The sequence below is a fragment of the Pinus tabuliformis genome, chromosome J (genome assembly GCF_031772625.1).
Source record: "Pinus tabuliformis cultivar Carrire ecotype Pingquan chromosome J, CPIR1, whole genome shotgun sequence".
Classification (NCBI taxonomy): domain Eukaryota; kingdom Viridiplantae; phylum Streptophyta; class Pinopsida; order Pinales; family Pinaceae; genus Pinus; species Pinus tabuliformis.
In genome coordinates this window covers 706,889,508-706,906,538 of record NC_142295.1, presented here as the reverse complement: position 1 = coordinate 706,906,538, position 17,031 = coordinate 706,889,508, and the positions used below count along the sequence as shown (strand labels likewise).

Genomic DNA, 17,031 nt, shown 5'->3' with positions numbered 1-17,031 from the left:
ATATTTAAGAGAAAATTCTAAGGTTCAGGAAGTGGAACATCACATCGAACATCAACAACAAGTCCTCCAACTCTTAAAGGATAACCTCGTGTTGGCACATAATAGAATGAAACAACAGGCAAATCAACATCGCAGCGAAAGAAGTTTTGATGTAGGTGATTGGGTATTCCTACGACTACAACCATATAAGCAAATGTCCCTCAAGCAAGCTAAGAAGGATAATAAATTATCACTAAAGTATTATGGTCCGTACAAGGTGTTGCAAAAGATTGGTACTATGGCATACAAATTGGAGCTTCCTGCAGCTTCTTGATTGCACCCAGTTTTCCATGTTTCATGTTTAAAGAAGGTTATAAGTGACAAGCTCCCAGTTTAAACAATATTGCCAAAACTTGACGAGGAAGGAAAAATTATATTGGAACCGGAAGCAGTCACAGAAACAAGAACTCGACAGCTACGAAATCGTTCAATTTCAAAATATCTTATCAAGTGGAAGAACTTATCCGCTGAAGATTCCACATGGGAGGATGAGAATTTTATGCAGAAGTATCCAAAACTACTCAAGCGTTGAGGACAACACTTTTTTGAAGAAGAGGGTCATGTTGGGTCCCTATAATACTAGTTATTACCCCTTTACTATTGTAGTTATACCCCTTATTAATATTGTTGTGCCCCTATTGCCACCATATTGTTATTATTGTGCCCCATAGAATCCCTCTATTGTTATTTTTGTGGCTTGATATTATTATTGTTAGGTTGGATGGATTATATTGTGACTCCTTAGACTCCTATATATAGAAAGGAGGTTTTGTCATTTGTATCATCCAAGAATTGTTCATTTATGTAATGTAAAGGAGGTTGCCCCCTCGAAGAGGCTGAATTCTAAGGCGTTGATCTATCTTTTCTATCTTCTCTTGAGCTGGTTTCATAACAAATTAGGTGGAGGGAATGCAAAAGTTCCCATCAAAGGTGAGTCTTTGAGAGGACCAACACCAATTTCTTCATATGGAGTCATTGATTTTCCAACAAAAGGCACACTACCAGTGGAATTAGGGTCTGAGGTGTAGTAGGATAATTGGTCTACCTTCATAATTCTTCCTTTGTGAAGAAACATTATCATTTTAAAATATGACGAGACTATTGCTGCCATGGCATAACTGCATAATTTTGGATGAATCTACGTAAAAGGTTTGCTTTACCTTGCAAAATTTGGAGTTGAGTAAGGCTAGAAGGAGCATGAAAATTCATAATCGCCTCTACCTTGAGGGGGTCGACATGAATACCTTATTTCGAAATGATGAAACCTAGAAGCCGATATTGTAGTGCCTGCACGTAATGAAAATTTCTTTTAAGTGTGATGGGTGATCCTGCCTTTTCATTGAATGAGTCGGTAGGTCATCTAAATAAGGTTGAACAATATGACTAATATCATGGAATGCATAAGACACTGCTCGCTGAAAAGTTGTACCAACATTTTTTAGGAAAAATGGGAGTTTGCGATAAGCAAAATTTCCCCATGGGCATATAAATGTGGTTTTGTAATGATCGAGAGGGAGTATGTTTATCTGATTGTAGCCAGAAAATCCATCCATGAATGAAAAAATTTCATTCCCGGTATAGTGATTGTCAATTTGGTCGATACACGGAGTTGGATAATTGTCTTTAGGACAAGCTTTATTAATATATCTGTAATCAATACATAGTCGAATAATTCCTTGTTTTCTATTAACAGGTACAATATTTGATACCCAATAAGTCAAAGGAACAGGGTCAATGAATCCTGCTTTCAACAAATTTTCAACCTCAGTTTTGATAGAGGCAGCTTTTCATGGAAGTATAGGATGTAATCGTTGTCTAACGAGCTTAGCATCCGGATAAGTTTTTATTTCATGTGCAACTATGCTAGGGTCGATTCCTATAATTTCTTTGTATGACCAGGCAAAGATGTGAAATTCCTGAAATAGGGCTTTGTAAGTTTGAATCTCTCCTAAAGAAAAAGAAGCTCCTATATGAATATTTTCAGTTATCCCGGGTTTCACTAAGATATCTATGGGTATCGTTGCTGATATGTTCCCTAAATTCAATTTAGAACTGGAAGAACGGGTAGATATTTGACATTGAGTATCACTAAGAGTCTCAGATGAAAACATAGATGAGAAATTATTCTCAATTTTTTCAAAGGATGACAAGAAGTTTGAACGATGATGAGTATCGTTCCACGGCATTTTGTCCAAGGTCATAACTTCCATAATCCCTTCATCAGTTAAAAAATCCATGTTAAAAGGATTAGGCATAGAGATTGGTTCCAAGCGTGACAAATGCAAATATTCATCAATAATCGTATTCATTCAATTGTCTTCAGATGTTGATGAGTTGGAAAAGGACTGAATTTCCTCAGAGGCTAACTCAAAATGGCTACAAGGCATCTCATTACCGTATAATATCATTTCTGATTCTGAAGGTACTTTCCTTGAATCTACAAATTCGAAAGTACTTGATGTAATCATGTTAATCTGGGCATCATTATGAGGGAAATTGGATGGAGGGAGCGTGAAAGTTCCCATCAAAGATGAGTCTTTGAGAGGAAAAACACCAACTTCTTCATATGGAGTCGTTGATTTTCCAACAAAAGGCACACTACCAATGGAATTAGGGTCTGAGGTATAGTAGGATAATTGGTCTACTTTCACAATTCTTCCTTTGTGAAGAAACATGATCATCCTAAAATATGATGAGACTACTGCCGCCATGGCATAGGTGCAGCTCCGACCAAGCAAAAGGTTATATTCAAGTTGAGCATCAACAACCTCAATGTCTTTTGAAACCATTTTACCCTCTAATTCGATCAGAAAATCATTTAAAAGACCATAAGGACGAAAACCTGTTCCAGCAAAGGCTTTCAAAGTTCATGGGATATTGGTTGATCATTGGAGAAATTAGAGCTTTCTAATAGGAAATGGACATAATACATGTCTATGCTCCTTCGCCAATCACTGTTTGAAAAACTCGTTGAGTTTTGACATGAACTGGTATCTGAAAATCCAGTTGGTGCGAGAGATGCAGGACATGATTTTCGAGACTAAAAATAATTAAATTGGAGTCATGAGGATCTATTTCTCCTATGGTTGATAATAATAACTTTCTTTGTGCTAGAAAAGTCTGAAACACTTCAAGAGCCGACATTGCCGAAGGTGACATAGCCAAATCTTCGACGATGTTATAGTTATGAGCATCCCTAGCATGAGGGTTAGAGGCTGACTTTCGAAGCATACCCTTATGAGGCAGGCAAATTATCATATCAGGGTTTGGTTTTTCAATATGCAATGGTTCGGAAGAAGGAGGAGTAGATGTGGAAGTTTGATTAGCTGGACTAGAGTCATATCCATCTTCAACAAGACTCTTTGATGTGTAATCTTTAGATCTCTTTGCTACCATAACTTTGGAAGACATCAACATGATATCCACCGATGCAGATGCGGAGGAATGGTCATGTGAAACCATTTTACTATCTTGGGGAGGAAAGGGATCCTTCAAAATGATAGGAGTGGGTGAACTTTTGACAAATTTGGAAACTTCGGCACAATGTGGGCATTCCTTGGTGTAATGATATTCATCACAAATTAGGTAAGGATAATGAGGTTTCTTCTTTTCATCAGACGGTTCATTCTTGTTTGATTTCTCCTTAGAACGAGTGTCTTGTTTATCTTTCCCTTTTCCCTTTTTATTATTTTTGGATTACTTACCCTTGTTGGTAGACGATTCTATGACGTTAATTTTCGAAGTAATTTCGGGAGAAGGATCTTCTTTAGGCGAATCAGATAGAGCTGAAACCTGATTTTTCATAGAATTTTTCTTTTTGTTCTTAGATTTTTGGCTCACAGAACCAATCATGCCATCTGGGCATGCGATCCTATAAGGGCTGGATTAGTTTGACCAGGTCAGGGTAAATTTGAGATCTTTTAATATCAAGTACTAGACTGAGTATAAGCAAGATCAAGGTATTGAGCATGAAAAATTACTTTCTCCTTAGTTACAACACCTCCTTTGGCCACATCTTCAGTTATTACCGGTAAAAGAGATTTTATGAACCATTCAGCCAAAATATGGTCTGGAATGTAAAATTTAACGAGGCGACGTCTTTGTCTCCGTTCATGAATGTGATCTAAAATATGGGTTGAGGTTTACTGCCTCAAAGAAGTTAAAAGTTCGGTTGCATTAACATATCAAATGGGCAGCTGAAAATGGGTCAAAAAGGTTGTAGCAAGGGCATTAAATGTGCTGAAGGAAGCGTGCGGCAATTCTACATACCATTTGGCTTCCGAACCGGTTAAGGTTCATTGAAAAAGTCGTAATCTAATAGAATCGTCGATTAATGAGTTGGAAGTGCACCAAAGATGATAGGCCATAAAATGGTTTGATGGATCTTCACCCAAATTACCTTCAAACATAGGAATATCACTGGGCAACTTAGTAGGAATGGCTGGCCAAAATGGTAAATAAAGAAGTGGATCATTAGTTAACCGAGAGAGGTTAGGAAAATCCAAAGTTTCAATGAAGGGAAACTAGTGGTTATGATCCTGAGATAGATACTGATAACCCTGACGGACAAGTCCTGTATCGGGAGGAGGATATTATTAGAAAATCATATATTACAAAGCAATGGAACACATAAAATATTGCAGAAATATAAACACAGAAAATGCATAAAACAAGAGAGACACAGATATACGTGGTTCACCTAGTTTGGGATACGTCCACGGAGAAGCAACCAATCCTTCCTTTTATATTATCCAGCAAACTAAAGAAATACAACCTACAACAGATTTGCTGTAATTCCATCTTCACTCTCAATCTCCTCTCTCTTCCTCACTCAGAATACAGATATGCATAGATGCAATACAATTTCCTCATATATAGCGAGGGGTTGCCTTCCAGGGAAAAAAAACCCTAAATTAAACATAACTTCTACAGTCAGATCTTTGCCTAATGAATGGCCCAGATTGACTATGAAATTACAACATTTTACAAGGCAATTTTACATCTATTCTTAGCTTTGGGGGCACTGCCCCTGATCCCCCCGCTAGGGAGAGGCTCCCAATGGTCATAGCCGCCCCCACCCTGGACCCCCCCTGCAGGGAATATTTTATGGGCGGCATTGCCGCCCCATTATTTATTGGGGTCCAATGTGACGATACCTTTGAATACAAAAGATAATCAGGGTCCACACCCAACAGATACCTAAGATATCCTGGAATAGCGTGAGTAGTTGGAATCTGCATACCTCCTAGATATCCAAGATGATCCATACTGTATTGTGGCTGTATAGGTACTTGAAACGTATGACCTGGGTATGGCTAATTCTAAAAAGGGAGACTCTGACCCATTTTACCTTGAACGAACTGTCCTTGAAAGGGTTGATTTTTCAAAGGTTAACCTTGGAGAAATTGAGCTTGAAAATGTGGACCTTGAACAAACTGACTCTGGGGTAGACCTTGGAAAGGTTTCCCTTGAAATGAAACTTGCATATATGGGACGTTAGGCTGTACAATAGGTATTTGGGGCATTGACGGAATTGTAGGAATATAATTAACACTAGATACCTGAGGTAAATATTGAGCAAAGGGTTGCACCGTTACTTGTGATATAAGTGGGATAGTTACCTGTGATACTCCTAGAATGGGAGTTTGAGGCGAACCTAAACCTAGGTTTTGAACAATCGTTGGTATAGCAGACTGTACCAAGGTTTGAGGAGTACTCAAGATAGAATGGTGAAGTGGTTGCTGGGTAGGTGTCGATGGATTAACCTGGGCAGTTGGTTGGACTTGAAAAGGCATACCTTGAAAAGGTAATTGTTGTATAGGTTGTCTAATAGGTTGAACATGTTGATGGATAGGCACTTGAGAAGCAATTAGAATTGACTGTTTATTTAACAAAGGGTTCCATATTGTGTTCATTCTAGGGTAAGGTATTCCAACAACAGGTTTAGGCATAACAAGTTGACCAAAACCGGTTTGAGGCATTTGAGTATAATTGAGATAATTTCCGGCAGGGGGTTACCCCCCAAGTATAGGGTAAGATCCACCTAATGGTTGTCCTCCAGGTGGAGGATATGATAGTTCCCCCCCAGGTGGGTAATAACCACTTGTTGGGTTGGTTTGAGGATTACCAACATTGCCAGAAATCATATTAATAAATTCTTAAGATGTCAAACCTTCATTGGTAGGATTAATTAGACTAGTTGACATGTTCGAAGATGATTTTGAGGAAGAAGCTCCTAAATAAGCTTCAACAAGAGAGTGATATCCAGACGGTAGAAAACCACCATACAATGTTGACTACCGAGAAGTAGAAAACATAGATGTGTCTGACGAGGTACTTCTAGAAGCCATCGTAGACCAATCAAAACCTGGTATGATAGAATAAGGAGTCATGTATCGAAGATTCCATTGTCCTAAAAAGTTCAATGGTGTGAAATTCCAAGGGTAAGGGTGAAGAGATATAAAGAAAATCTTTGAGATATTTGAAGGTTCACTGGTATAAACTATTGTTTCTTCCTCTTCGTCTAAAACAAGTTCTTCAATCTTAATGAGACCAGGAGGGAGACTATTAATAATAACAAGTTTCACACGTGGTGATTGTCTTGGTAATTCCATCACAATGAAAAATTTTCAATTGATAAATTACACAATATCTAAATTACGTCTAAAGTCTCTAAAAAGTAAAAAAAAACAACACAGAAAGTAACACGCCTAAAACTCTAGGAGTTCAAAACATACAAACTAACTCTTCACAGGGATCAATAATTACTAGTTGGTGATGAAATCCAACGTCGCAGTGATCAAGGTGAAAATATTTATAGAAATGAGCATTTGGAACCAGTTACCCTGACAACCTGCTTAATGAAACAGTCTGGTGCAAGTAACTCTTCTATAAACCATCTCGAGCAAAGATTACCCTCCAAAAAGTCCAAGTGAGTCTAGTCAATGTCTATTCCAGGTACAATAGGACCTTCCCTCTGCCATCACATTAGGTAGAGCCCTAGGATTATAGTCACTAAGTTTACCAAATACAATAATTGTACTTGGGGGGAGAGTCGCAGTTCGAACGTACACACAAGGGCAGAGTAACAAGCTTAATCCCCTTGAAGGCTCCTCCACATGATCAATTGGAGGTTTACTTTCAAGTGACCCCAAGTACATTTCGGTACCGTTGTAATATGTGCAAATCAGTATATATAGGCTGATGAATTGGGTATTATCACTTCACCAGATTCGACACGATATCGTTCTTAACTCATGTACAAGAAGAGCTTCCCAGAGCAAAACGAAGATAATTGTTTTTTCTCTCCCTAACTCAAGATTCTATTGTTCGTTTGTTGCTTTGGAAAGTTTACTTCCTTCCTTATTCGAAAGCCCTACATTTAAGTTACTATAGGTGGCAAGAGCCCTAAAAGATGTAAAATTCTAGATGAATTTTAATTAATGTTGTATTATTAAGCTGTTCTTTACTCAATAGGTGATAAGGTGAAACTTATGATGTTATGACGTGACTCGAACTCTTAATTCACTCAAAAATGCAATAACAAATTTCAAATTCGATGAAATCCTATATATAGAAAAGAAAGATTTTCTCTGATTTTTCGAAATGAAATGCAAAAACTCACAAATTTTCCAATTTTTCTAAAGAAACCAATTTCACTTTAACGTAATGAAAATTCAAGAAACAAACCAAATTCCAGATTTCCCTAAATGTCAAATAAGCCAAAATACTCTTTATCTCTTATCACTCAAAACTTTCAAACACACAGAAATCAATCAAGAGAGTTGGAGAAAATGCATTTTCCTTATGAATTCTTTGATTTGATGATAATAACAGTATAATTGTGAGAAATTTACAAGATCAAAGCAACAATTTCCTTTATCAAGCAAAAATGACCACAATTCCTTCACAAAAACATTAGGTCTCAAGAAATCCTAATTTGCAATTCGAAATGAGTTCAACCATAAACAAGAAAAAAACTAAGGCTAACTGGTGTATTTCATAGAACAAAATAAGAATATCATAAACAAAAGGACAACCTATCTTTTTTTGATCAATCAGAAAATCAACCAGGAAAAACCCTAAGTAATTTCTTCAAAAAGATCTAATTCTCAAAAAATATTAACAAAGCACTCAAATGAGTTCAAAAGAGACACAACACAGTCTAAACAAAGATAATGACACTTCCAAAAAAAAAAGACTCAGGTCTGGGTTAAAGAAAAAGCTATATTTTAAAAAATTCTCAAGGCATGCGCAGGTAAATAGTGCAAAATAGAGCGTATGCACCTTGGTACTAAGGATAAACTAGTGAAGAACTGCGCTCTGTCAGCAAACGAGAATAGCGCAGGGATAAAAAATTCAAGTAAAAAAATTCAAAGAATCAACCACACAAATATGAAAGGTCATTAATTTATAAAGACTCAATTCGGGATAGATCAGAAGAATCAGAAAGAAAAACTAAGGAAAAAGACGAGAATAGAGACGTTCCCAAGTATGGTCGCCAATTTGTCACACCGGATAAATCCCTCTTTTGGATAAGATCGATCTCCCTAGATCTTTGACGGAAGCTAGAAACAAGCAAAACAATTAAACTAACCCTTTCCCTAAGTTGAACTTGTTTGAATTATAAGAATTAAAGCTAATGGATGAACCTATTACCTATTTCATGAAATGATCGATGAAGATCCCTTGTTGTGATTCGATAAAACTCTTCAATGCTTGATAAACCTACAAACATTGACCATAAAAGGATCAAAAGCACATGTGATATAATAATCCAAACAACTTAACGTAATGATCAAGGAAATTAAGAATTGAATTTGCCTTAATAAACATTATAAACAATTGTAAACCATTCATTATTCCAATAAGACAAATCAATGGGAGAAAGTGTTCATTTGTATTAATCAAACATTAAGAGGGGCCTTACAACCTTCACCTTGATGCTGTGAGGTCTGTTAGTTTCAGTCTTCGTGGCCTGTCACCAGGGATCAACATGAGCTCTTACTATGTCTGGTTTTGTTAGATGTTTTGTACATGATGTTCAGCACAAAACATGTCACAAGTGTGTCCATCAGAAGAAGCTTAGAAAAATATTTCCAATGGTATATCACACTCTCGTAACTAGTTCCTGGATTAGAAGAAATTAATGAGTGATTCTTGGTTATGCATGTTTTGAGGTCAGTTGCTGCACACAATGACAAGTTTAGTACAAAATCAGTTTCTGAAATAATGGTAAGGATTTTTTCAAACGTGAAAGAGGTTTTTGTTCATCACATACTAGTTAACAAAAACCTCCTTCAGTTTATGCACAGGTGCTACTATGTGGGAGATATATAGTGATATTTGGATCCTACATTAAAACAGAACAAATTTTTCATATTTTTTTATTGTTTTAGTCATTTTAGTGCGGGGCCATTTTACAACAGATGGAAAGTAATTTTTCAAAACCCAAGGACCTTTTTGTTAATAATGAGCCATATAACAAAAACCTCTTTTAGTTTATTCACAGGTGTCATAGATTGGGATATGTGACTAGATCTTTACAACTCATTTTCACAGATTTAAATTTTTAATGATTTTCTGTTTTAGAGATGATTTTGTGGAGAATATTGTGAGCTACTGGAAATGAATTTCCAAAATTTGAGAGAGATTTTTCTCCAAAATGACCTTATATAAGAAAACCTCTTTCATTTTTGTAACAGGTGCTATGGTTTAGTATATACAAGTTCATCTTCAACACCTATTTTCAAAAATTCGGCCCAAGTTTAATGTAACTGATTCTATTTTGAAGAAAATGGTCGAGCTCAATCCATTAGTACAAGGATGAGAAAAAGTATATATTTTATGAATTTCATAGTGTAGGGGTTGGATTTTGGTAGAAGGTTGGACTCTTCAGAAAGAAAAGAACTTCATTGTACACTCATATTTTCATTTTGGCTAAGGAATTGAGACCAGGATTTGCAGCACTCTTTGGGATTCATGTGGCAATTTGTCTTGGTACAGTGCTTCTCTTTGTAATTGTGAATTTGTTTATGTAATTGTATGCCATTATCTATCTTGTTTCTTCTGAACTAAACAAACAAGAGTGTAAGTAGAATCCATTGAAATTGCAGTGCTCTACTTGAAGTTTGCTTTAGTTATTTGATGTTTTCAGCCGTTTGGGGAGGATCCATGATTCCTCTTGCCCTCTTCAACTCCTCACCTATCTAATCCCTCAATCTCATTCAATTTTAAGTGCCAAAATGATTTCCTACCTTGCCCCATTGAGATCTGTGCAGGACTGAGCCTCAATCCCCACAACCAAAATCTATCTTTCCATATAAGCCAACAAAACTCCATTTTATCAAATCAAACTCTCTTGCACATATACCTAGCCTAAGATCAGAAGATATTTTAGTCATCTGAAGCCCTCATCGATCATTATTTACTGAGATTGACCCAGAGAGAGCCCTCTCTTGACCTGGTAGGGCTAGCTACCGGGCTGAGCGTGGTTTGATGTTGGCCCTGGATTCTACCTTTTCAGCCTGAGGTAGATTTAGGCTCTAACATAGTGGCGACCATACTAGGGAAGAAAAGTTTATTTGTTTGTGAGCGTTCTTCATTTTAGACTACAGATGGAGCCTGAAGTTAGCCAGGTAGCCTTCGAAATGCTTTTGCTTTGCATTAGCGAAAGTAGATAAAAGCGGCTTCAGTCAATCTCTGATCTAGTCTTATAAACGGAACATCTGAATTGCAAATTGCCCCAGTAACATGTATCAAGTTCAGATTTGATTGTTGATGGTGGACAGAGTCAGAAACATATGAAGGTTGAAATCATCTACCTGGTGACTCCACTGTTCGAAGTCCCGAGTTTCAAAGTATTGATGGTGGCTCCACTGGCTAAATGAAGGACTCAGATGTTGCTTCTATTTGTTCAAGGTATTCATGTATTGATTTTTCTAATCTTCCTGGTTTTCCTAATCAATTACCAAAGGATGCATACATTTGAGTAATGGACCTAAATTCAGTGGGGAAGATCTAACTTTGACTGTAGAACATATAGAAAATTTTAAAACATTTGTGGACATTCTTAGAGTTAAAAAGGAAGATGTTTTCATCAGATTGTTCTTTGATTCGTTTCAAGGCAAATGTAGAAAATGGATTGAAGGTTTTCCTATCAGATCTATTAAGTCCTTTGCAGATTTTTGGCATATCTTTCTTGAAACATGGATGGAGAAAGAGGAAGAATTCAAAATAGAGGTGCCCTATATTCAAGGTTTTAGAGAATGGGAAGATATGTGCATGGATGATGAGGTAGATGAGAACTTTGCTTCATCTCTTTCTTCTTATCTGAAATCCTGTCAATGCAGCCATGAAGTTAAGCTCAATTTTTTTCAAGAGTTTGCCATCAAAATTGAAGGAGATCTAGCTGAATTGGAGACCCAAAACAATCCCAGGATCTGGATTTTAGAGTCCCATTCTTTGGGGACCTTTTTCAGTAGAAGGAATAGAAGGTAAGGCTGCCCGTGGATATTTTCATTCATAGTTTGCAGTTTGAAGCATGTATTGAGGAGTTGGGGCAACAAATAGAGTTTGGTTTCTTCGATCCTATTGCAGTGTACATGGAAATTGTTTTCAGTTTGAATGATAGATCAGATTGCCTTTTACACAACCAAATTCATTATGTGCATGTATGGTTACCAGCCTTTTCAGTTGTGTCTTGGTTCGAGCACTTCCAAGAAGCATCCTTGTAACAATTACTTGATTGGTTGATTTGGCATTACAACGTTACTTGATCTATCAATTTTGCAGCAAAGTGGGTTAGATTTGTACATAAATAAGTTGTCCAAGGCAGCATTTCAATTTGCAGTATTTGTTTATGTACATGTTGCAGTATGTATATGTTTTTGGATTGGTATGAGTCATTTTGGGTTTGCAGTTGTTTGACCATCCATGCCCAATGGAAAGGCACTGTCTACTTTCCAGAGATATGTAGTTCTTGGCACCTCCAAGGAGCTACCATCCCCATTGGATCCAATGTTAGTTTCAGTCTTCGCAGCCTGTCACCAGGGATCAACATGAGCTCTTACTATGTCTGGTTTTGTTAGATGTTTTGTACATGATGTTTAGCACAAAACATGTCACAAGTGTGTCCATCAGAAGAATCTCAGAAAAAATATTTCCAATGGTATATCACACTCCCGTACGGTTCCTAGATTAGAAGAAATGAATGAGTGATTCTTGGTTATGCATGTTTTGAGGTCAGTTGCTGCACACAATGACAAGTTTAGTACAAAATCAGTTTCTGAAATAATGGTAAGGATTTTTTCAAAGTGAAAGAGGTTTCTATTCATCACATACTAGATAACAAAAACCTCCTTCATTTTATGCACAGGTGCTACTATGTGGGAGATATACAACGATATTTGGAGCCTACATTAAAACAAAGCAATTTTTTCATATTTTTTACTGTTTTAGTCGTGTTAGTGCAGGGCCATTTTACAACAGATGGAAAGTAATTTTTCAAAACCCAAGGAGGTTTTTGTTAATATTGCGCCATATAAAAAACACCTCTTTCATTTTATTCACAGGTGTCGTGGATTGGGATATGTGACTAGGTCTTTACAGCTCATTTTCATAGATTTAAATTTTTAATGATTTTCTGTTTTAGAGATGATTTTGTGGAACATATTGCGAGCTACTGGAAACGAATTTCCACAATTTGAGAAAGGTTTGTATCCAAAATGACCTTATCTACAAAAACCTCTTTCATTTTTGTAACAGGTGCTATGGTTTAGGATATACGAGTTCATATTCAACACCTATTTTCAAAAATTTGGCCCAAGTTTAATGTAACTGATTCTATTTTGAAGAAAATGGTTGAGCTCAATCCTTTAGTACAAGGATGAGAAAATGTATATATTTTATGAATTTCATAGTGTAGGGGTTCAATTTTGGTAGAAGGTTGGAATCTTGAGAAAGAAAAGAACTTCATTGTACACTCATATTTTCATTTTGGCTAAGGAATTGAGACCAGGATTTGCAACACTCTTTGGGATTCATGTGGCAATTTGTCTTGGTACAATGCTTCTCTTTGTAATTGCGAATTTTTTAATGTGATTTTATGCCATTATTTATCTTGTTTCTTCTAAACTAAACAAACAAGAGTGTAAGTAGAATCTATTGAAATTGCAGTGCTCTACTTGAAGTTTGCTTTAGTTATTTGATGTTTTCAGCTGTTTGGGGAGGATCCATGATTGCTCTTTCCCTCTTCAACTCCTCACCTGTCTAATCCCTCCATCTCATTCAATTTTAAGTGCCAAAATGATTTCCTACCTTGCCCCATTGAGATCTCTAAAGGACTGAGCCTCAATCCCCACAACCAAAATCTATATTTCCATCTGAGCCAACAAAACTCCATTTTATCAAATCAAACTCTCTTGCACATATACCTAGCCTAAGATCAGAAGATATTTCAGTCATCTCAAGCCCTCATTGATCATTATTTGCTGAGATTGACCCGGAGAGAGCCCTCTCCTGACCTGGTAGGGCTAGCAACTAGGCTGAGCATGGTTTGATGTTGGCCCTGGATCCTACCTTTTCAGCCTGAGGTAGATTTAGGCTCTAACAAGGTCCCTCCAAAATGCCTTCAATCTCCTCCTTAGATGACAAGATTTCCAATCTCAAACTAACACCATAAATTTGCCTTCTCTGAGTTCTGACCTCCTCAATCCCTCTATCCTCTAGTCATTTTATAGGTTAAGAGGAAGAAGTTTCAGATCCAAAAGCGGAGGATGTGAATCCTTAATTGAGGGATTAGGTTTCCATGATAAAATGGATTAAGATGCATCATCTGAGGGTTATAGTTCGAATAGTCATCACCTGGAAGCTTTTAGTTGGAAAATATTCGACCAACTATGTTTCTAGAATGTACTTTTTATTTTTAATTTCTTGAATTCACCTGCGAGGGTTTATAGTGGAAGACAAAGCACAACTCTGCAATGTTCTTAGAGTTAATTCCAATGAATGCATGGGAAACTCTATAAAAATCAGCGCAGGTGGAACTTAACAAGGTGTGACAACTATTTTCACCAAATTTCTCCTATACTTCAAGATATTTTGGGTTGTTTGACTTCTGAGGGAGATGGTTCAAACATGTTCACGGATGGTAAAAAGACCCATAAACTAATCAAGTGTCATGGCAAAAAATTGATGTGTAACAGTAATTAACTAACCCTATAACAATCCCTCGACTATTTGAAAGTTTTCTACATATTCATCATTTCAACTGTAACAAGGTTGTCCTTATTGAACAAAGCTACATTACGGCCAGTTCTCATTGTGATGTAAATGCATTTATCTCTATGATTGTGTTCTTATCAGTTTGGATTGGATCCTCCATTTACAAGATTGCAAAAGGAAGAAAACTAAGCAAAATATTTCATCCTATATATCTCTAGGATCCTATAAGTAATCAATTGGTATTTGGTCAAACATGGCCATGTAAGTTTTGATCCTATGCTAATAACAAGACAAATCCTTAGTGCATAAAACCTTCTAGATCTATTTAGTGTAACATTTAGGGCTAACTTTGGATCTTTACTTGTACCAATGGAATGCCAAGAATGTTTTGAAATTCCTCTATCTACTTTGATGATTGTTTGAATACAATCATCTACATGACTTGAGTTCATCAAACCTTCTCGTATAATTTGAATCAACTTCTATTGGACCTACATAATTCTAATTTGAAAAACCATTTCTTTGAATGCCTTGATGCCCCTCCCCACATTATAGGTGAAAATGATAAAGCATGCCTACCACGACAATGAATGTTGTCAATGGCCTTGGGAAAGTCACTTTTAATCTTTCCAACTACGTTATGTTTTTTTCAATGCAACATAAGTCAAAGTTTTACCTAGTTGCTCAATTAATGTTCTCTTATAGTTATACAACCAATATTTTGCAGGTGATTTGTATAACAACAATTTTCTATATATCCATATAGTATGTTGGAGATCCAACTTTCCTAGGGATCAATGAATTGATCTGATAGGTTATGGCGCACTAGTTTAGCCTCTAAGAGGAATATTTGTTTTATAGATTGTGATAGAGGTGCATGCATGTGCCAAACTTGGACGCTGATTTCACTTTCTATTTCTATTTTTGGATGCATTTCCCATTCTTAAATGAGGGCATAGATCTCTTGGTTAGAAAATTTAAGTTTTGAACTATGACAATGGGAAATCTACCATGGCCTAGCTACCAAGAGATCTATGCCCTCATTTGACAATGTAACATTTATTCTTTCACTAAATTGAGATTTCCACATTATGTGATTATTATTCATAATTTCCAACATTATGCATTTGTAGATTAGTGCTTTAGAGATTTTTATTTTGATTCAGGTTTTAGTTTTTAAGCTACTGAGCTTTAGCCTAATTTATATGAGTGTAAAATATGCTTACCATGGCATAGAACAAATTCATGGGAATCCTCTAATTAATGCATGTCATGGGATGCTTGAGAGGAGCTTATTAGAGACTTTAATGTGTATGATGTTTGAGCTTCATTGTTGAAGAATATCTATACATGTTATAGGTTGTTGGATGAGATTCCCATCATCTTCTAGTCATGGGAAGGTTGTTATGGGCTTGAGATAAGCGATATACACTTGATATAGGTTGCAAATTTAATTTGTTTTGAGTATGTTTTGTTTGTTCAAGTGTGCTTCTAGGATTTGTAGTGACGTTCAGTTTTTATCTTTATAAGTATCACAAGTTGATTTTGTGTTGTAGAAGTGCAGCATATAGAATCTCTTGGAGGAAGTTGAATGTGGTATATTGTGGATTCAAAGGTCACACTTCTCACTGATCTCAAGGACTTAGTAGAGTATGTTACAAAATTGGCCAATGTGAAGCAAATTATCCTTGATTTGGCAAAGGATCATTTGATCCCTCACATTGTGAAGATGAATATGCTTGATTAATAATTATATTGAGAGGTGGAGACATGGTGAATCAGTATAATAAATTTTAACTTAATTAAATAATTCAAACACAATAAAACATCAATCAAATGAGAGCATTGAACATATGATATACATGGTAACCCATTTAGGATAAAACCACAAAATTTATTTTAATTAATTGTTCTTATGCAAGCACCAACCTACTATTACAATCTTTGTAGGTACCCACCTATGGGAGACACCAATCCCCACATATTTGTAAGCACCAACTTGCAAGAGACACCAATCCCCTTAGATCTGCAAGTAACAACTTGCAAGAGACACTAATATCCTCATATTTTCATGCACCAACTTGCAAGAGACACCAAATCACCTCATATTTACAAGCACCAACTTGTAGGAGACACCAATCTCCTCATATGTTTGATCCAATCTATTTTGAAACAATTATTTTGAGTCACATTCTTTCTCTCTTATTGTCAATATTTTTTTGATTCATTGTGCTCTTTTGTAATTCTTTTAGTCACCTCCATTCCCCATTGGCCTTTAATCTTACATCGGTAGCTATTAAATCTGTCTCCTAACCAACATGCCTGTTCGCACACTTAACTAAACAAATCCCTTTTTTCATCACATTTTTAAACTATATCTTTATCCACAGACACTCTTGTTAATTCTAATTATTCAAAATCCATGACCTTTGATCTTCTTCTTTTACTCTTTTCTTTAGTAGCTATTTGTTCTTTCTTGGTTGGCTAGCAAACCTCTTAGAGACTGCACAACACAAATATTTTCTCTCTTGACTGACCCATATCACACTTTGCTCACACACCATAATTCACTTTACCAATGAGATTTATATTTATAATGGTACCACCTTTAATTTTCTTTTGTCTCTTACATTGTGCTTTTTTGAGCAAACCGCTTTCACATTTATAGTGCTCTTTTTATGTTTAGCTCCCTTCTGTCCAACCTCTTTGAAACATAGGTGCTTGAGAACCTACATATTCCCATATATATGACTAGGCCCTTTATCACAT

At 36.3% G+C, this 17,031-nt stretch overlaps 1 pseudogene; it reads left to right on the top strand.

Moving 5' to 3' along the window:
- Positions 1-17,031, top strand: part of LOC149228745 (respiratory burst oxidase homolog protein A-like) — an 81,434-nt pseudogene that overhangs the window by 22,175 nt on the left and 42,228 nt on the right.